The sequence below is a fragment of the Chrysemys picta genome, chromosome 2 (assembly GCF_011386835.1).
Source record: "Chrysemys picta bellii isolate R12L10 chromosome 2, ASM1138683v2, whole genome shotgun sequence".
NCBI classification, from domain to species: domain Eukaryota; kingdom Metazoa; phylum Chordata; order Testudines; family Emydidae; genus Chrysemys; species Chrysemys picta.
In genome coordinates, this window is record NC_088792.1 from 142,191,015 (window position 1) to 142,214,028 (window position 23,014).

The 23,014-nt window shown below is 39.9% G+C and overlaps 1 protein-coding gene across 6 annotated transcripts in view; it reads right to left on the bottom strand.

Annotated features, from left to right (window-relative positions):
• The window catches only part of CDH18 (cadherin 18), an 896,035-nt gene that overhangs the window by 755,588 nt on the left and 117,433 nt on the right, over window positions 1–23,014 (bottom strand). The gene's annotated exons all lie outside the window — the stretch shown is intronic.

The following is a 23,014-nucleotide window of genomic DNA, read 5'->3' on the forward strand; positions in this document are numbered from 1 at the left end:
TCAAGAGTTAGTAACAAAGTAAGAATATACATTACGATTTTAAACCTAACCAGTCCCTTAAGTGAATTGACACAAGATGTCAGAACATGTTAGTATTAGAGCTGCGTGGGTCTATTATTTATTTAATTTTCTTTCTTTATATAGGAATTAGAAATTATTATCTGACAGGAGCACTGTATCTAAATTATTATCTGCAAAAAACCCAAGAGTTTTCAGGTGCCCAAATAGCCTCTGGAATAACACTTAAATTGCCACACACCCACCCCAATCTGAAATGGCACCCTCCAGGACCCCCCCGAGATTAGGATTTTGCAAACCTACACAACACTAATTGAAAATACAGGATACTCCACATCAGTGGGAGGGCATACTTACCCACTGGGATTTCTACTTGCAAGCTAAACAAATGAGAGCGGGTGTCAATGATTTGTTTAATCAAGACAGAATAAACAAAATTATTTTTAATGGGGATGCGTTCTGAAAAATATTAAGGCCTCCAGCCTTCAAGTTGTTCCATACATGCAGATTCCTATGCGTATACAGAGCCCCAAAGAAGTCATAAAGTCAGCATAAACTAAGTTCCATTAACTTTCCACAAGAAAGTATCAATTTTGATGAAATATTGTTTTGGGGGGAAAATGAAAGTGTCCTGGTAAAAAGAAATCATTTTGAATTTTTCATTTCAAAATTAAGTTCATTCATAAATTTTTTTTATATATTAGATTAGAATGAAATTATATAATTCTGATTTTGACTTTTCAAACACTTAATTTTACAGGAAATATTTTTTTTATTATTTCAAAATGGAATGGAAATTTCAGGTTTTGACCAGCTCTATAAAACACCCTATAACTTTAGTTACCCACACCTCTGCCTAAAGTCATTATACCTGTACTAGTTAGCATCTGAAATATTCTAATGATGTCCCAAGCGCCAAGCCTGCTTAAAGACTAGTATGAACTGGGGTGAAAGATGCCAGATACGTTCTGAATTTTAAAGCTATATTAACTTTTTGTCAGATTCAAATTGTGTTTAAAAATCACTGGGTTGGAATTCACTGCCAGTTAGATGAGGTTTTAGTCAGAAAAAAGGGCATGCATTCTTCTTATGTGGGAAGGAAAGAGGTTGGCTCTATTGTCACTAAGTTTTATGGGCCTTTTTTGCCAACACAAAATACTTGAGTTCCCTAGTAATAAAACAGTGATTCGGAGGTCAGTCACCACCCTGGTTTTTGACTTTATTAGGATTTGAATAGGGGACCCTACAGCTGAGCTGAAGTTAATGAAACACCCTGATTATTATTATGAAAAGAGATAAAACATCTGGGTCTGCATAGGGGAAGAAGAAAAGGCACAAAGATGCTATCCATTATAGAGGCAATACTTGGGCAGCGTGTGTCTCATGAGAAGTGGGTCCAGCTCCTTGGATTAGATAAGTGCCGTAAAGACTGACCATTGGGTGAGAAATATATTATTAGACAGGGAAGTTAGAGAGGGTTCAAAAAAGAGCTAGATAAGTTCATGGAGGATAGTTCCATCAATGGCTATTTGCCAGGATGGGCAGGAATGGTGTCCGTAGCGTCTGTTTGTCAGAAGCTGTGAATGGGCAACAGAGGATGAATCACTTGATGATTACCTGTTCTGTTCATTCCCTCTGGGGCATCTGGCATTGGCCACTGTTGGAAGACAGGAAACTGGGCTAGATGGACCTTTGGTCTGACTCAGTATGGCTGTTCGTATGTTCTTATGAAGTAATAAGTATAGACTCTAGAAGGCATTTTATATTTTTCTTCTATCTGTAATTGGAGTATCCTTTTACTTGCCACTCTTTTGGATCTCTCTTGAGCTGTGTTAAATACATTTATATTTGGTTTTACTATAGGAACTACCAAGGGCCCTGCACTAAACACACTGTTGAATTGAGGGGCGAACCATGGTGCACTGCTTCTCTGAAGGCAGCAGATCAGTGTATACTGTGCTTGTCCAGAAGATAAGGGATTGGGCACTCAAAAGAAGCAAGGATGGGTATGCTAGGTGCTAGCCTGCAGAGGAAAAGAGCAAGGCTTGTAGAGCCTGGAGCAGTGCACTTATGCTGTCAGTGGCTGTCAGTTATGAGGATTTCCCCCAGTGGTCACCAATAAGGCTCTCTCATGCTGAAAGCAGATAGTAGTGATACACCTCAGGTAACCCAGGAAGTGTCACAATGCCTTTGTGCAGTGCAGTTTAGGATTGATTTGGAAGCAAGGGATCTTCTACCTCCCACCACTTTCATCTATCCACATACTGTTCTCTCCACAGTAAAGGCAAACATAATAAATCAAAGCTAAAATATTTGTAAAACTCTTTAAAAAAAAAGAAAAGTCAAGGTTTCTGGATACTTTGATTCCCTAGATAGGATATACGAGATGTGGACCCTGGAGAAATCAGGCCTTAAAACCTTCAATTCTGAAATCTGTCATGTAAAGAGGCAGAATTTCTAATGAGGACGGGTTCAATTTAAACCCAGAAATTATTTAAAATGTCTTGCAAGTAAACAAATTTTCCGGCAAGTAAAGAATTTTTCAGGCTGCGAGATTAAGAGCAGAATAGCATCCAAAAAGAGTGCTGTTTTGTTAATTCTGAAGTAAAACCTTTAAATGTGTGGATGATCACTTAAGAACTAACCAAGGGTTCCAATATTAAAGCAAAAATCAGGGGTGACAAAGGACATTACTGATCATTCACATACCATCTCTTTCCCATGCTGAAGGTATCATTCACTCTGTGATTACTGCCTCCATCGCTGGATGAGGAAACACAGCTTCCAATAGAACTGAATAGGGCCAAAGAAACCTTACAGAATTTTAATGTTTAACCGTATGCTGTTCTGGACATAGTGACCTCTCATGTAGTAGATCTTATGGCAAATACTACTACTTCCACAATAGGGACATCCACATTTTGAGATTTATCATCGTTTGAGCCTGAAAAATTAATTTTATTTATAAATCAATATCTTCTTATTCATAGGGACCATTTATTTTAATATGACCTGATTTCCTGCATAACGTGGGCCATAGAATTTCACCCAGTAACTACAATAACATGTCGTGGAACTAAACATCTCTTTTAAAAAATACATTCAATCCCAAATTAACTACTTCAAATGCCTGATAATTTATTACTTTCCTTGATAAGCTGTTCCAATGGTTAATTACCTTCACTGTCAAAAGTTTATCCCTGATTTTGTCAGATTTTTTCTAGCTGCAACTTCCAGGCTTTGGATTTTGTTATGCCTGTCTTTACTAGTATGAAGAGCGCTGTTAAAATGAATCTTCTAAAGAAATATATAATATATAAAATATAAAATATATAATATATAATTAGGTTGCTTTGCAAGGGGTCAGATCCTAGGTCATTTCTCTTCCCTGGTCTCTCCTTTTTTTTTTCTTTTCTGATAGAATGCTGTTTCTTATCTCCTGCTTTCCCCATCTCAGCTCAGAGCTCTCTCTTGTCAGCAGCTGTGCCGATGCAGCATTTTAAATTGTAGACCTGCCCTGAGCTTCTGTAGCTTTTTGCCCTAACATATGTGACAGACACCTCTGAATGGTGGTATAGCAGGGGAGAAATGGAAGTGCCTGGTGATCTATTGTGGCTTGGGGAATATGGCTGTTAAAACTGCCCCTAGATTATAGCTAGGTATCATGTTCTCTCTGTACATAATTTCTTGCAAATTGAAACATACTCACCTACATGTTCACAAATAAAAGTGTGGGAAATACCAGCAAAGTGAACCAGTTGGTCACATTCACAATATCTACTATCTCTCTCTATATATTGCGCTATTTGCCCAGCCTATGCTAAATCTGATAGTAATTTTTGGGGGACGGGGTGAATGAGTGTTTATGTCAAGGAAATAGAGTCATTGTTTTTTTGTGAAAATCCCTAAATGATACATTTTTAACAATCCACAAACCCCTTTAAAAATACATTTAATGCCACACCAGACAATAGGCAAATAATAGATTCACTGATTTCAAGGCCAGAAGGGACCATTGTAATCATCTAGTTTGACCTCCTATATCACACTGGCCATAGACCATCCCCAAAATAGACCCCCCCCCCAGCATAGCTTTTAAACAAACATCCAGTCTTGATTTAAAAATTCAGTGAGGGAAAATCCACCACAACCATTGGTAACTTGTTCCCATAGTTAATTACTCAAACCATTATATATTTATGCCTTATTTCCAGTCTGAGTTTGTCTATCTTCAACTTCCAGTTATTGAATCATGTTATATCTTTCTCTACTAGACTGAAAAGCACATTATTAAATATTTGTTTCTTATGTAGATACTTATAGATTGTATTTAATCACCCCTTAACCTTCTCTTTGCTAAAATAAATAGATTGAGATCCTTGAGTCTGTCAGTATAAGGCATGTCTTCTAATTCCTTTAATCATTCTTATGGCTCTTCTCTGAACCCTCTTCAATTTATCAACATCCTTCTTTAACTGTGGACACCAGAACTAGATACAGTATCCTACCAGTGGTTGCACCAGTGTCAAACATAGAGGTAAAATAACCTCTCCACTTCATCTTGAGATTTCTCTGTTTATGCATCCCAGGATCACGCTGTGATCACATGTTCAGCTAATAATCCACCACAACCCACAAATCCTTTTCAGAGTCACTGCTTTCTAAGATAGAGTCCCCCATCCTGCAAGTATAGCCTACATTCTTTGTTCCTAGATTTATATGTGACGGGTTCGGTCACAGAGACCCCCTTGGGACTGTCACCTGATGTGCTGAAATTACCTCTTAGCCTGTTTTCCCTGCCAGCTTGGGACTCTAGAACCTTGCCTTGTTGAGCCAGACATGCTAGCCTGCTGCAACACAGACCCAGGTCTGGTCCACACCCCCAAAGGTGCAGACTAACTAAAAACTGCTCAGTAGGTACCCTGCCTCCAGCACCCAGACACAGCTCCCAATGGGATGCAAACCCCAAATAAATCCGTTTTACTCTATGTAAAGCTTATATAGGGTAAACTCATAAATTGTCTTCCCTCTATAACACTGATAGAGAGATATGCACAGCTATTTGCTCCCCCAGGTATTAATCACTTACTCTGGGTTCAAGAATAAACAAAAGTGATTTTACTAAGAATAAAAAGTAGGATTTAAGTGGTTTCAAGTAATAACAGAAAGAACAAAGTAAGTCACCATGCAAAATAAAGCAAAACCAAGCAAGTCTAAGTATAATACATTAAGAAATGGAATACAGGTATATTTCACCCTCAGAGCGGTTCCAATAAGCTTCTTTCACAGACTAGACTCCTTTCTAGTCTGGGCCCAATCCTTTCCCCGGTACAGTCCTTGTTAGTCCCAGCAGACATCTTAGGTAGAAAACAGGGTTGTTCTCATGACTGGCAGCCCCCTTTGTTCTGTTGCACCCCCTTTTATAGCTCTGGCCCAAGGTGGGAATCTTTTGTCTCACTGGGTCCCCACCCCTTCTTTTAAATTGAATAGGGTTACCATATCTAATAAATAAAAAAAGAGGACCCTCCACGGGCACTGCCCCCGCCCATTTCCCCACCCCAGCCCCACCCAACTCCACCCCTTCCCCGCCCTAACTCCGCCCCCTCCTCCCTCGCACTCCCAGCCACGAGGAAAGGGCTGCCCAAGCGCTACTGGCTTCACGGTTTGCCGGGCAGCCCCCAGACCCTGCGCCCCCGGCCGGCGCTTCCCCAGCGCAGCTGGAGCCCGGGAGGGGAAGCGCCCAGCTGGGGGCGCAGGGTCTGGAGGCTGCCCGGCAAACTGTGAAGCTGGTAGCGCTTGGGCTTCGGGCAGCCCCCTTGGCTCCGGACCCTGCGCCCCCAGCCGGGCACTTTCCCTCCCGGGCTCTGGTGGCACGGGGTCCAGAGGCATGGGGGCTGCCCGAAGCCGGTAGCGCTTGGGCAACCCGGCTCTTAAACAGAGCTGAAGAGTCGGGGAGGAGCAGAGCCGCCGCGGCCGGAGGCTCTGCTCCTCCCCTGACTCTTTGGCTCTGTTTAAGAGCCGAGCTGCCCGAGCGCTACCGGCTTCGGGCAACCCCCATGCCTCCGGACCCTGCGCCGCCAGAGCCCGGGAGGGGAAGTGCCCGGCCGGCGGCTGGGGTCCGGAGGCAAGGGGGCTGCCTGAAGCCCATAGCGCTTGGGCAGCTTGGCTCTTAAACAGAGCCAAAGAGTCAGGGGAGGAGCAGAGCCGCCATTTTCCCGGACATGTTCGGCTTTTTGGCAATTCCCCCCGGACGGGGGTTTGAGTGCCGAAAAGCCGGACATGTCCGGGAAAAAGAGGACGTATGGTAACCCTAAAATTGAAAAGTAGCAGATTTAAGATGGATTTCAGCATCATGTGACATGAATTTCAGCCTCCATTCTTCCTGGGCTGGCTTACACGAACACAGGAAAGCTTGCAAGTAAACAGAGCCATTTCTAACTAATTGTCCTAGTCAATGGGAGTCAGCCAGATTCTAAACCATCATCAATGGCCCACACTTTGCATAATTACAATAGGACCCCAGAGTTATACTTTATATTTCTAGCTTCAGATACAAGAATGATACATACATACAAATAGGAGGAATATATTCAGTAAGTTATAACCTTTGTTATGATATCTTACAAGAGACCGTTTGCATAAAGCATATTCCAGTTACATCATATTTACACTCATAAGCATCTTTCCATAAAACATATGGAGTACAACATCACAGTATATATTTACAAAGCACAACTATGTCACTTGTGATGGACACAGTCCACGGAGTAACGTGACTTAAATTCTTTGTTAGTCAGGGAGTATTTGGTGTATACACTATATATTTCTATTACAGCTGAGTGAATAATTTGTAATGAATCATTCATTCAATGAATTTAAGTTCTTTCACTGCTGGAAGACTGTTTGCGAGCAGATTGTGATAGCCTCAAATTTATTCTTATTCATAAATCAAATTTATTCAGTGAGTATCTCTTCAAAAATTCTCCATGGGTTAATCAAAAATATTCAAAATGAAAGCTTTGTTGCTTTGCTATGTTTGGCCAGGTGCACCTCATGGTCTCTGTTCCATGATTCAGCATGGCACTTAAATACAAATTTTTACTTCATTAAGACAACTCCTGTACTTAAAGTGAGGCACGTGTTAACCTATATTACCGAACTGTGGCTGGACTGAGCATGCCAGCACTTCTGGCAAGAATAACTTTGCATTTAATTAATTTTTAGTTATTTTTTTCATGAACACTCATGCTTTCACCTTTGAAATCTGTGCCAATACAGGTGAATTGCTCAAATATTTGTGGAACAACACTATGGCAGGGAGGAAAGCATCGCTGAAACACATTAAAAAATTCTAACAGGTATTAGTGGGAAAGGTTTTCCATATTTGACTAATTCTAATTTATATATATATATATATATATATATATATATATATATATATATATATATATATATATAAATAAGAAATGTGTACGTATATACATACATGCACTGTTTGGATTTAATTTTTAATGTGATTGTCCCGGTTTCCTTTAAACGTCCCTTTCCATTAAATCTATCATTTCAAGACTGTTCAAGAATTTGTAGCATTTTATGAAAGACTTTACATAGCCTTGTTTTGCAAATGTATATTTTATACCTATATTATCTGTTTGAACACACATTTTTTCATTATAATGGGTAGGTTGTAAATGATTCATCTGAATTAGGAAACTGAATCCCTAATAAAGAGTTCAGCTGGAAGTATTTCCTGTGTTATAAAATGGTTGTGATGTAAGATGCTGTAACATTTATTATGAATTAAGAGGGCATTCATGGTGAGAGAGCTGGGTTTTCATTAATGTCAGTTTGACATTTGCAAAATTGATTTGTGTTGACATTTAGAGTACTTCTGTTGTAGTATGGACCCTTGTTTGACATTAAACAAACTGAATTACATGAGTTATTCTTAAAAGCTTCCCATAGAACATTGTCCTCTGTCTTGTAAAATAACATAACTACTCTACAGGTGCCAGACAGATTCCAGGGAGCAAAATAGGGACAATGATTGGCACAGAAAACTTTTGTCAGAGGACTTGATATCTACTGCCAGCCTAAACCACTGAACTTCCTCCTCTTCTTCACAGTGAGAACAAATGGATTTTCACAGATTTGAAGGGCTTATCATACAATTTGAATTGTCAAGAAAAGTTGGAGCAAGGCCATCAAAAATAAAAGTGTGTGTGTGTGTGTGTGTGTGTGTGTGTGTGTGTGTGTGTGTGTGTGTGTGTGTGTTTCAGAAAAGTGAAATGATGAAGTGGCTGACACTCAAAAGGGCAATTGGAAGAACTGAAATTTGCCTTTAGATTAAGTGTGTGCCTCATTGACTTCAAAGGGAGTGGCAACATGCACTTGAACACAAGTTTTAGCATTTCTGAGAGTCTTTTAGTCTTCCTGGCTTGCATTTGAAATGCAGTAGAAGACATAAGTAAGGGAAATAGATCAAATTAAAGACAGGGCTACATTCCCTTCAGACAATTTTTTGCCCAAGTTGTTTACTGTAACTGTTACTTTCTGCCATGACAAACCAAGACATTCAACCTTAATATTGCTTATATGTACATATGTAAGTAAATTCTCTAGACATTTTGGCTCCAGTGTTGTGTTACTTGAGCATCATGTATCACAAAATATGGGTCTATTCTTGGGTTTGGCTACATTGTACACAGTGCAGGATCCAAGGCAGGGAACAAAGATGGCTTTAGGCTACCATTGGGGAACCCCGACTCTGCAGTCTAAGTTAGAGCAGGCTTCAGGGTTGACCAAGCATACATCTAGAACCCCAAGGGCAGGCAGCGACAAGGAAGAATGAGTGTCTGCAGGCTCTGAAAGTGTGCTTGCTTTCCCCCAGTTACATCCTTTCTGCTGCCTCAAGATGAGGCGGGCAGATTGAGTCCCTGCACCACCTTCATACCACTGAGGGATGTCCCATACTTGGGGGGACTTGCAGTTAAGACACTTCCACTTGATTTCTAGCACTTCTGCAGCAGAAGAGGAGCACAAAAGGGCTGAAAGTCCTCAGCACCTCTGAAAACTCGGCTCTATTACTCTTTATTCTAATGTATCTATGGATTCATTATATGCCAGTCAACTGCTTTTCTAAATCTTTGACTCTGATATTTTACAGCAGTGAACTCCATAAGTGAATTATGCAGTGTATGGAACTCATTTCCTTTATTAATCTCCTCTGTAAATTGAACAGCCCAGTGAATTTCAGTATTGCTTCACATGCTTGTCTTTCCTTGACATTAATCATTTTTCGTTGTCTCTTTCTGCATATCTTTTTCCACTATATCTTTTATAAAATTGGGTAGCCATATGTGAGCTCAGTATTCAACTCATATTATAGCATTCCAATATTTTCAGAATTATTTTCTATTCCATACTAACTTATTTTTTTCTCTTTCATTATTGCTGCCGATTGACCAAAATTTTCATTGAGCTGTCCACAATGATGTCTGGATCTTTTGTCCAAAGTGGAAACAGCTAAATTAAATTTAGAACCTAGCAATGTTTATGGTTAACTCAAATTATTTCTTTCAATGTGAACTGCCTTCTATTTCTTAAGACCGAATGCCATTTGCGTATGTGCTGTCAATCTATCTAGCTTTGTTAGGTCCCTCTGAAGTTCCTCAGTTGTATCTAGCCTTGAACATATTAAATAATAATGTGTTACTTACATATTTTGTTCATCTTAGTTCTCATTCCCCTTTTCCAGATCATTTAAGAATATATAAAAAAAACACCCATCTCCCCTTGTAAATATTCTCACACTTCTTATCAAACTGTCTGTACTGGGCTATCTTGATTATCACTTCAAAAGTTTTTTTCTCTTACTTATTTGGCCTCTCAGAGTTGGTAAGACAACTCCCACCTGTTCATGCTCTCTGTATGTGTGTATATATATCTCCTCAATATATATTCCACTCTATATGCATCCAAAGAAGTGGGCTGTAGTCCACAAAAGCTTATGCTCTAATAAATTTGTTAGTCTCTAAGGTGCCACAAGTACTCCTGTTCTTTTTGCGGATACAGACTAACACGGCTGCTACTCTGAAACCCATATTTGGGGAAATCTTTGGACACACCACAGTCGAATGTCTACCATGTCGACAACTGCCTTTTTCTGTTCTGTCACGTAACCAGAACAAAAAAAATAGATGGACTGTTAGAGGTAGCTTATCTCCCCTATCCCATGTTTATGTCTCCTCACTGCTCCCCACATGCCGGTGAGAGAAAAAAGAAAATATGAAATCTTCCTACAGAGTGCTCCTTACACAACTGGTAATAGTGATTGCCTGATATATTGATATTACTACAGTTTTACATATAGCAATTACAGAAGTAAAGTACAACTATGGTGGTCCTGGCCGTTCATGTATTCATGGGCATTTAGGTGGACATCAGCTGACAGAATTCAAAACTAGCTAATCTGTAATTTTTTAAAGCTCTGTAGTAGAAATTTTTGATGTCATTACAATGGACAAGAATAGTTACTAGATCACTATTTACCTGCAGTACAAAAATAGAAGTACCATACCCATAGGCATCATAGTTGTTTCCTCATTGAGCAACAGGGAAAACAAGTGTAGCACTTTAGACACCACTGTGTGGGAATTGGGTCACCTAATGCTCACCACCATATGAGATCAAAATTCATATTCAGCTGTGACCAACACAACAAATGGCTATCCATTTATTGTTTGCCTATATGGTACTCATGTTCCAGCAAATAAGGGAAGTTGAATGTTCTTTCCCTCACTGGCTCACTTCTTAGTTATGACCATTCATAAGGGAGATCCACTTAATTTTAAACAGAAATAGACTACCTCTGTTTCTGCATTTTTTTGTTTTGTTTTTCTGTTGTTGTTTTTTAATTGGGACAACGTATTTGCCAAGTGTGTTCGTATTTAGAGTACAATATGAAATAGATGAGAAGTTTTGAATGGAATCTGCTTATTCCAATCAAACAATAGTGAAGACAGATTTGAATGTTTATGGATCAAGCAGCTAGTGAAAGTTCGTGGCCCTGGGATGTTCCAGTTAAAAGGAGGAACTGGTGAAGTCTGGTATTTTGTTTATTCAATCTTTTTTATTTACAAAGTCCTGCTTGTTTGAACACAGCAGGCACAAAGGACTAAAGGAGCAGTCTTTTAGTTTACAGTCCCAGCAAAAACTCTTGGGCAAGTTCACCAACTCTTTTTTCCTAGGTGTGTGCTTATCCTTACAGTTATGCTAACTGAAGGATGTGTTCACACCAGGTCCAGTTCCAGCGTTTTTGCCGCCCCAAGCGGCGAAAACAATAAGAATAAAAAAAAAAAGCAGCAATTGGCTTTTTATTCTTTGGCAGCAATTTGGCGGTAGGTTCTTGCCGCTGAATTGCCGCCGAAGAGCTGGACCTGTCGCCCCTTTCTGTTGGCCGACCCAAGCATCTGTTTGCTGGGCTGGTGCCTGGAGCCGGCCCTTGTGCACACCCATCAATCTCAATGAGGTTTAACCTCAATCCACAACAAGGTTTAACCTTGCTCATAATACTTATTAAAGCTTATAAAAATGGCCCCACTACAATAAAATCCATGGCAATCTATGACAAAGCAGCTCTGGCATATTAGCTTACACTACCCTATGGTCTTATAGAATTGTTTTTCATTGTTAAAACCAAAGGAAACTATTTCTGAATTTAGGCTAAGAACCCCGTTCTGTAGCTGTATCAATCCACTTGCAGAAACAGGGGACTACATTTTTAAATGTACACAGCCCCTTTGGTGCAAGAAGAAAATAAGACCTATTCTGTTAGAAACTGAATTAAAATTAATAAACACATTACATTTTTCTGTTTGCTTTTTATGGATTTTATGTTAAACCAGATCTTAAAATATTATTAGTCTGAAAAAAAAATAAACTCAGTCTGATTTAAGTAATTTTGAAGAACTGATTTTTGTTTTTAAATATCTTACATGCTAATAAGCTATTTCTGAGGGATGGGATATGTCAACTGTTGAACTGATTCATTTGAATCTTCAATTTAATACAATTATATAGATATGTCAAATCAAGGCCATCGTAATGTGTTTACATAGGAACAGTGAGTCACCATTTAATTATGACACTTCAGTTTAGGGTGGGGGGAGGCTTGTCAAAGCTGCTTTAAGTTGCTATGAAACTTTTTCTGGTTTACATTTTCTTTTACACTGTGGAATTGTAGCCAAAGTTCAGCGAGAACAGAAATTGTCATCTGTAAGGTCATAAAATTAAGAGAAGTATCAGACCAGAACAGCTAAGTCCTTAGAGCCATCTCATTAAATATCAGTGGATATAGATTTAAAATAATCAAATATTTGTGCCAAAAGCGGTTTCTCAAAAGTGTGCTTTATGTTTTTGGTTTAAAAAAAAAATCTGCCATTGCTCATGTTCACTAATGGAAACGTAAAAAAATCAGTAGTACCAGCACTACTTCCAATGTTGTTAAATGATTGTCCTTGAGAAGACTGTTATTAGGGTTCCTAATATGTGTCTATATTGATCCAGGAGAAGGAGCAGCAGTACTACAATTTTCTCATCATGCTAAGAAATCCATAAACATTCTAAATGTTCCAAATTATGCACTATTGGTTTCCTTGCCATTTTCATTTCCAGTGACTAATGAACATCAAGAGCTAGGGAATAATTTAAAAGTCCACAGGTAATTACTGGAAAGTAAACTGAATTATTAGGCTGTGACTTATAGCACATTGAGAACAATGCTCAGTACATGATTTCCATTGTTATTCGAGACTTGTAGTTGCTTTATCACAAAATCAATAAGTTCCTGCAATCTCTTACACCTGGGCAAATTTGGATCCTCCGATGTCATAAAATGTGTATTAGTAATGAGATAATTACTTTTGTAATAAAACCTTCCATATTCAGTGGCAATTTTGCATAGTATTAATGAATGGATAATATCTAAAGATTAGGCAAAATAACTTGCAGGATCATAAGTGCTTGATTTCCAGAATGTCCGTTGGCTCTGGCTGACTTTGCCTTGTACTCTTTAAATTTACTTAGAATATGAAATGTTAACACACAGGATCAAAACCTTCCCATCTGAGATTTCTTCCAAGAATATGTGTTTTAAAGGCTATATTGCTGCCAATTTATACATAGAGCCCTCATTGACATTTAGATTATACCTGCCACAACCTGGCTATATTTTGTTCATAGAACCAAACTCCTCTGTTGAATGTCTCAAATTAACACAATGTTCCAGTATGCAAATATTCATACCAGGAACTGTGGATTAGCACATGACATGTTGCCAGTCAACTCACTCTGGAAATACATCTTGGCTGAACAGCAAGAAGTAAAAGAATTCTTCCTAAAGTAAGGATTATACTATGCTCCTAAAATGGATTCCATATGCAATTTTCAGATAGTAGCACATTAACTAGAACTATATACTTTTGTCCAAAAAACAACCAAACAAAAACTATGCTGCTTTTAGAGTACCAGCACCTGAGGTAAAATTCTGCTGTCTATTACAAAACCATAATGAATGGACTGAAGGAGATATAGTATTTGTGATGTGGTACACTAGCCCTTCAGGATTTAGTGCAGAAACAATTCTGGACAGGCAGTGCCACATACAAAGCTGGTCCTTGAGCATTAACCCCATTACACCCCCGTGTGTACCATAGAGATTAATCCGGGAATAGTAGGGTTAAACAAGCTGGCACTGTTTGCCTTCAAATTAGAAACTCTGTAATGTGCTAACCTCGCCTGAGCCTGGCTAGGGAGCTGAGATGCCACCAAGGTATCCCACAAGTAAATTCCCTAGCCTGGATAACTAGAAGGGTGACTCTCCTTGAGTTGGACTAATTGTGTTTCTCTTATTATAATCACTGCTCTTCAAGATTATAAAGATATAGTGGGTCTGGGATTGTAGATAGAGGTCTGAGGCAGGCACCACCTTTTGTTGATTTATTATGCTAACAAACTAAAATAAACAGTACTCCTGGAGATCAGGGTATTAATTTGTATTTACTTATTTTTAATCATTCTGAGATTTTGGTGCGTGTTACTGAAGAGAACCTGGTTTTGGTTAAAACCTGTATAACTAAGAACAGAACTTGGCACTTGCAGACATATCTCCAAACACAGTAACAAGTCCTTATTTGCAGAATGTCCAATACAATCTTTGCAGATGTCTCTATATTAAAGGAGGCTGGAAAAAAAATTGTGAGAATTAAAAAACAAAACCCCTTTTACTGATTTTTTTTTCAATTTTGAAAAACATCAACATCTTTCAATTATTGAAACACTTCAAACCAGCTGTATAGTGAACTGGAAATACCCTCTACTCCCCCCAAAATAATTGCAAAGTAGATCATGCAATAAAAAATAGTTAAACTTGAAATTTGGAAAACGTTGACCAGATCTGCAATATATATCTGCTTACATGTATGTACACCCCACACTGACCCACCTTTAAATACTATTGCATATATCTCTGAAAAGGTGTGTATTTTGTTTCCCTCAGTATGTCTATAGGAAAAGTTGCATCCAAATGTATCTGGAAGAAAATCTGACAGTACCTTTTTAAAATCAATCCTGACAAAAATCTTTGCAATAGCACAGGGGTCGGAAACCTTTCAGAAGTGGTGTGCCGAGTCTTCATTTATTCACTCTAATTTAAGGTTTTGCGTGCCAGTAATACATGTTAATGTTTTTAGAAGGTCTCATTCTATCAGTCTATAATATATAACTAAACTATTGTTGTATGTAAAGTAAATAAGGTTTTTAAAATGTTTAAGAAATTTCATTTAAAATTAAATTAAAATGCAGAGCCCCCCGGACCGGTGGCCAGGACCCGGGCAGTGTGAGTGCCACTGAAAATCAGCTCGCGTGCCGCCTTCGGCACGCGTGCCATAGGTTGCCTGCAATAGCACCACAAAAGCTACAGAGTACTCTATTGCACTTGCAGAAATGCTGTCCTGGGTCACTTCTGCTCCCGTGTCAGCCCTGTTAGTGCTCCGACTGTAGCCTCAAAAATATCTTTTATCATTAGCTCATTTAATTAATGCATGCTTGGATTTGGGAAATGCATGTAATTAAAATGTGAATTAATACTGACTCTGTATCATACAAAAAAATGTATGGTGTGAGTGGGGTCTCTAGCCAGCTATGTGAAGCAAAGAAAGAAAAACCTGAGCATAATCATGTGACTGGAGGATCATCACTTTCCAGTTGCTGTGGATGCTGAATACAGATTAATCAAAGCGGGAGAATGAGCTCATGAGTGCATAACTCCAAAGGGATTTGCGACAGAGAGAAATGGAGGTATGGGAAGTAGATGTTTTGTTCCCTGGTTTTGCAGTGGAAAAATCAACCAACTGGGGGCTTCAAGTGCTCCAATAATATCAAAAATACTGACTTACCAATTCCGGCTGGTTATGATTATTCCATTACGTCTAATCAGTGTGTTGGGCCTGATTCTGCTGCCACCGAACATGATGTCAAAATGCTCATTGATTTCATTGAGAACAGAAATAAAACCCTAGAATCTGCTTCTCTATTGCTTTGCATCTTGCATAGCCATTTATATCAGTGACTATGAAGGTTTAAAAAAACACAGTGTGAATGGTAGTGATTCTGATTTGGTAGCATTTATACCCATTTTGTGCCAATGCAAATGACAACTCAACCTGTGTTGGAGCTGAGAATCGGGACCACCATATGGTACAGCAACCATCACTGTTGCTAAGCCTGATGAGAAGAAAGCCAATATATAATGTGATAAATAAAGGGGAGGGGGGAAGCTCCCTTTTATGGACACTGAGCCAGCCAATAGCTATAAAATCCCTCTTAGTAGCTGTTCTCTAATTGCTCTACCTGTAAAGGGTTAAAATGTCTCACTGTGATGCATAGGTAAAAGGAAGTGAGTGGGCACCGGGCCAAAAGAGCCAAGGGGAAGGCTAGAACTTTTTAAAATTGAAATAAGGCTCCCCTTTTGTCTGTCTGTCTGTTGTTCTCCAGGGAGAGGCAGACAGGGCTGCAGTTATGCTGTAAGAAGCTTTGGGCCAGGTTTGAAAAATCATCAGTATATCTAGAAACTACTCATTTAAAACCCCAGATATGTAAGTAGATCAGGAAATGTCTGGGAAGACACAATTAGGTTTATTTCTTTATGGCTTGTGGATTCCTCTGTGCTAACCCCACATGCTTTTGTTTTGCTTGTAACCTTTAAGCTGGATGTCAAAAAAACTATCCTTAATGCTTAATCCTTGTCGTTTTTTTTTAATAAATCTAGCAAAAGCCTAAGTTTCCAGATGTTTTTTTTTCTTTTTCTTTTTTAATTAATAAAATTTACCTTAAGAACAGAATTGGATTTTTGTGTCTTAAGAGGTCTGTGCATGTTGTTTTATTAGCTGGTGGCAACAGCTGATTCCCCCCCCCTGCTTTCTCAGCTCTTCCCCACAGCAGAGGTGAAAGGGCTTGAGCGTACCCCACAGGAAAGAATTCCCAAGTGTGTCTTCCGGGGTTCTCAAAGGAGTTCTGCACTTGGGTGGTGGCAGCATCTACCAATCCAAGATCAGAGAAAAACTGTAACCTTGGGCATTTAATACAAGCCTGGAGTGGCAAGTATTAATTTTTAGAATCCTTGCAGGCCCCCACCTTCTGCACTCAAAGTGCCAGAGGGGGGAATCAGCCTTGACATACAGTAAGGGGAAGTGTGGATGCAGTTAGCATCTTTCTGACAGCTGAGTCTGAATTACCCTGCCACAATGCAGAACAAGAAATGTAGGTAGAATCACTGTGGCTGTTTCTCATGACCAATAACTCATTCTCTTCCTTACATGCATGGACTTTTCAAAAAGCTTTGTTGTTCTTTGAAAAAATAAAGGGGAAGAGGTGAGCATGTTATATAATAGTTCCAGGATATTCCTGCTGACATATAAGCTCTGGGAACAAATTAAAATGGCTGGCAAGGTGCATGCTTCTGGATGCACCAGGTTCTTCTCTGTATTCTTTTCAAGTTACTTTATGGAAAACTGGGTTTCAGAATGTCTTTGAAGGGTATCTGAGTGACAGCTAGAGACAGATGTCCCTTTAAAAAAAAATCCACCCAACAGGTCCAGTTCAGTCTGAACGAATTTCCCTGCACTACCCTGCCAATTTGCCTTAACCCTGATCTGGCAGAATTACCTTTAGCAGAGAAAGGATAGACAAGTTCAGTTTCCATCCCCATGCTGTCCTTGCCCTGTCTGCTGAGATTGTCCAATAGAATGCCAATTACTGCCAGTTATCTTGATGTATTTTGTCATGTGGACACCAGAAACTGGACTGAGACAAGACCTAGACAACTTTTAACTATATGCACACTATTACGACTAGTCTGGGAAGTAAGGCTAACAGCTAATTTTCAAGGACGGAGTCCAACACAAAGAAAACAGAAGATTTCTGATGGCTGGATGGATTTCACATTTCTTACTAAAATGTGAAAATCCTGTTTTTGCTTTTTCAGCATCAGAGGTTACAGAACCTTGATAACCCAAAGCTTTAATGGAACCAAGAAACCAAGGGAAACCCAGTCCCTTGATGAGTTTCTTATACCACACATTTGGCATCTATTTAAATTCTTCAAAAAGGACTAAGACTGGTTCAGGGCTAGACATTGGCAAAAGTTCAGAGCATGTGTAGAAAGATACATATATTGGATAAAGATCTTATACCTGAACTAACTTTCATCCCACCTAGCTAAGGGATCATAATAATTCCTTTCCCGAGCCCCCGTTGCTAATCCTGTATAGTTTTATTTAGAATTTTACATTACCAAATATAGCCAAGTATCTGGCACCCTCAGATTTTGAAAAACTATTAATAAAAGAACAGCTTTTCAATATAAAGGAAAAAAATTCTGCTCCATGACAGAAAACTGCATTCTCTGGTAATAACTAAAAGGAAACTTTTCAAAGACTTGACCAGATAGGTATGTCAAGGATCTTATCATTCTACTTGACCTACAACAAAAATCTACATTGCTGATTTGTGGGAATCTGGGACACTAGGGAAAACTATCATATATAACTATGTGTTCAGAATGGATATATTAGGAATGCAGAGATTTAGTTTAAATGTATCATCCCTCCCCCCATCCCAATTTGGGATCTGCAACCTGGATAAACAATGCATTTGACAAAATATATTATATTAAATTACAAAATCACAGTCTGCAACCAGAAAACGTAGCACATTCTAGCAGATGAGACATGTCTGAAACACACAGCCAGGCAGATAATTCCAGCAAGTTCTTACATTATAAACACCGAAAGAAGAAAAAAGAAATCAAGGACACTAATTCTTACAGCAAGCATAATGTTCCATTCAAAAATACTTTTCAATGGACAATAAATCATCGCTACAAGAAACCCATTGTGACCATTATCTGTTCTAGTACATTTCCTGAGTAGATCAGCTGGCTGAGAACTAACCTTGGCCTGCTGCCACAAACACTCTCTATTTGCCCACTTTGCATACTCACTCAGCAATGCACCACTTTTGTACTATTTGTTTACCAGACAGGAAGTTATACAAATAAACTGGCATAAATAAAGAAAATCACTCAGAAAAGCCTCCTAGATACAAAGGGAAGTAGAATGTTTTCTTATATGAACCTCTGGAGTCAGCCCGAACTGGCTAAAAACTATTAGCATGAGCTGCCCCATCAGATCCAAAACCCATTGAAGTCAATGGAAAGAAGCCTACTGACTTTGGAAAAGCCTCCATTCTTGCTTTTAGTTATGGGCAAAATTTCCAGATACATTCCTCTCCTATTGTCCAGCTGGCAGAGCTGGCTTCAGGCACCAGCGCAGCAAGCTGGTGCTTGGGGTGGCCCATGGAAGGGGGTAGCACGTCCGGGTCTTCGGCGGCAGTTCGGCGGTGCATCTCTCAGTCCCTCTCGGAGGGAAGGACCGGCCGCCGAATTGCCGCCGAAGAATGAAGCAGCCGCTGAAGTGCTGCCGATCACGGCTTTTTTTTTTTCCCTTCACCGCTTGGGGCGGCAAAAAAGCTGGAGCCGGCCCTGCCAGCTGCACCCTGAAATTAATGAGGAACATGCTAATCAAGAATGGGAAAATATAAAATAAAATTTGAACTCATATAACTCTTTAAAAAAAATCAAGTTAGGGCTTTAGCTAAGTTCAGCCATTCCAGCAGAATATATAAGAAGCACTGTTTCAACTTTATAGATAGGGGAAAACGAGAGACCAGGCTAAACTCTGCCCTTGGATATAATGGTTTTAATCCATAGACTTCTATGAGATTACATTGTTTAGATGAGAAGTTAAGATCCTGGCTAGGTCTGGGGGGCAATTAGTTTTGCCATGCCAGATGAGAATTCAACATTTAAAAAAAGAACCTAAATCAGGACAAAAGTCAAAATCTTGAAAATTTTCACAAACCAAAAATCCACATTTTAGTGTAAATTTCGTACATTTTCAAAATTAAAAGGTGTTTTGACTAGAAAAACTGAAACTTTGTGGTTTGACAATGTTGAAATGGGATGTCTAAACAATCTTGAAACTCTTTTTGCAAATGCTTGTCTAGTCAGGTATTTTGTTGAACTAAACATTGTTTCATGAACAGCTTTGCTTTCAATAAATCAGCATTATTTTTTAGAAGAGGGGGCAGTTTCATTGAAACATTTCCCATCACTTCTAGTCCTGGCACATCAGTAGCAGAGGCAAGATTAAAAATTAGGAGTTTGTCTCTCAGTCCCTTGATGAGTTCATTATATCATAAGTTTGGCCTCCATTTTAGATCCTTCAGAAGGGACTAAGATTTGTTCAGGGCCAGAAATAGGCAAAAGTTCAGAGCATGTGTGGAGAGATACATATGTTGGCTAAAGATCATATCCCTGAACTAGCTTTAAACCAACTAGTTAAAAGATCATCATAATTCCTTTCCCAAGCCCCTGTTCCTAATCCTGTATAGTTTTATTTAGAACTTTACATTACCACTTATAGCCAAGTACCTGGCTCCCGAAGATTTTGAAAAACTATCAATAATAAAATAACAGCCTTTCACTATAAAGGAAAAGTACCTTGCTCCATGACAGAAAACTGCATTGAAAAACCTTTCAATCCTTGACCTGATGTGTATGTCTTATATTGTGCCTTGATGCTCATTAAACTGGATACCCCTAGACAGAATGAGTTCTAGGAACATAGGCTTAGCCATGGAGAGGTTAACTACAGTTTCTTCTGAAGGCCCAAAATAATATAGAATTAACTCCTGTATCTTTTCTAAAAATCCTTGCAATTTCAGAAGAGATGTTAATTTTCCTGCTGTTCTCTGTAGCCATCATGCACTCTCATTCTGTCACACTCTCAGGGACAAAATAATGGACCAGTTCAGAGATGATATGTTCGGACTTAATCCCGACAGATTCTCAGACTTTCAATTTCCACTGTAGTCAATATGAGTTGAAGGCATTTAGCACCACTCAAGATTGGGGCCTTAAACTAGGCCTAGATTACATTACAGTAGACCTGCACTAGTGTGCAGTTTGGAAAGATGCAAATCCCCAAACTGTTAATAAATAATGGCATTTACAGTGCACCAAACATGGCACTCCCCAGTTGAGAGAAAACCACAGAAAAGTATCTATAGAACTGTGCTCTTAGTTTATATTCTACTGCACAGCTCAAGTTTATTTTTCATTATACATTTGTTATCATACAATATCACAATTATATACTTGTATAAACACCAAAATCTGGAAATTTCTAATATTTCTCCCACATACTAGTGCACATTTTCAAAGTTCTAGTGTATGAAGACTAAAATTTAAACAGCAAAATTGCCCCATGAGCAGAAAACTGACACTGAGACTCTACATGGAAAAATACCTTAGAAAGGACTTCTCTCTGCTTCCTTTTCTATGGGAAAATAAATTCTAAGTTGTTTACTACTATTAGGGTTACCATATTTCAGCAAGCAAAAAAGAGGACGGGAGGAGCCCCGCCCCCGTCCTGCCCTGGCCCTGCCCCATCCTGCCCTAGCCCTACCTCTGCCCCTCCCACTTTCCCCCCTCAGAACCTCCAACCCTCCCCCCGCTCCTTGTCCCCTGACTGCCCCCTCCTGGGACCCCTGCCCCTAACTGCCCCCCAGGACTCCACCCCCTACCTAAGCCTCCCTGCCTCTTGTCCCCTGACTGCCCCCTCCTAAGACCCCCCCCAAATGCCCCCCAGGACTCCCACGCCCCATCCAACCACTCTCCACCCCCTGACAGCCCCCCCCCCCAAACTCCCAACCCTCTCCCCCGCTCCTTGTCCCCTGACTGCCTCCTCCTGGAACCCCTGCTCCTAACTGTCCTCCAGAACCCCACCCCCTACCTAAGCCTCCCTGTTCCTTGTCCCCTAACTGCCCCCTCCTAAGACCCCCCCAAATGCCCCCCAGGACCCTACCCCCTACCTGTACCCTGACTGCCCAAAACCTTATCCACACCCCCACCCCCAGAAAGCCCCCCCCAAACTCCCACCCCCACCCCCCGTCTCTTGATTGCCCTCTCCAGAACCTCCCTGCCCCTTCTCCGACCCCCTGGCCCCCTTGTTGTTGGCCTTTCTTCGCCTAATGTCTCTGTGAACTTGCTCAGGAACTGCCTGAGCCACTCATCCCGGCACGCTGGGCAGCAGTGGGGGAGGAGCTCCAGACTGCCGGAGGCAATCTGCAAATGCAGGGATGGAGGGAGGTCTGCTGCAGGGGCGAGGAGGGGATCTCTCTGACTGTCGGAGCCCCATGTAAGTGGCACCATCCGGCCGGCTGCCCTGTTAGCCGCGCGCGCTCTGCATGCGGGGGGGGGGGGGAGAGGGGGGGAAGGGGGAAGTTCGGACATTTACAAATTCCCCCAGGGCGCTATTTTTAGCTCAAAAAGCCGGACATGTCCGGGGGAATCCGGACGAATGGTAACCCTAACTACTCTCTGTCTAATTTTTACCATCTGTGGGGCTATAGATTGCTCAAATGTTATCACACTTGGCTCCCCTGAAAATGTGTAGGCACACAGAACATATTGTCATGGGAGCTTACACAAAGTGAACATACACATCCTCTGTGATATGAAAACCCTACATATTGATAGTGTAGCCAGGCTTTCATGTATTCTATAGTCCTGAACCACTGTGCTTCTGATTATTGGAAGTTTAAGCAAGAAGGCACAGCAATAGTATAGCTATAGTCAGCATACTGTTTCTTTCTATTCATTCTCCATTCATCCTGGAATTCAAGTGATTTATTAAAAAAAAAAAATACAGGTCATATCCAATTATATTAATGATTTATCATCAAACATACCACTGTCTTTCTCTAGAAGGATTTATTATGGCTGCCTATTGTTCTAGTATCTCTGTACCTTGTACATAAATTATCCCTGCCCTCTTTTTAAGATGAAGTTTATATATAGTTGATTTATATAGTGATTTAAGTACTCTGATTATTTGAATGGGGGAATTATGATAACTAGAATATATACCAGCAGGGACAAATGCCGTAGTTATTTCAAATGCAAGCCCTATTATCAATTTTTAGATACTATGAACTTTTTTTATTGTACAATTTCTGTGTATATTTGGTATAGTCTATTTTCAAAGCACCACCACCTTCTGCTTCTGATGCCACCAATGCAGTCCTTACCTTGCTTTATGCATGTCTGGCATTCATTGGGCCTCTTTAATTCCAATTTATCTGGGCCAACTAGGGTATTTTGTGAAAAAATTTCAACTGTTACTTCACCAATTGCAATGGTTTATGCAGATTATTTCATATGTTTTACCATTCTTTGTAGGCCCTTGACAATTTTCCATGTTTGTTCCATTTATTTGGTGGTTTTGATGTTCAAATCTAAGAGCTTGTTGTATATGACTACTCAATGTGATACAGAACTTATGGGCCAGATCCTCAGCGAGTTAAAATCAACAAA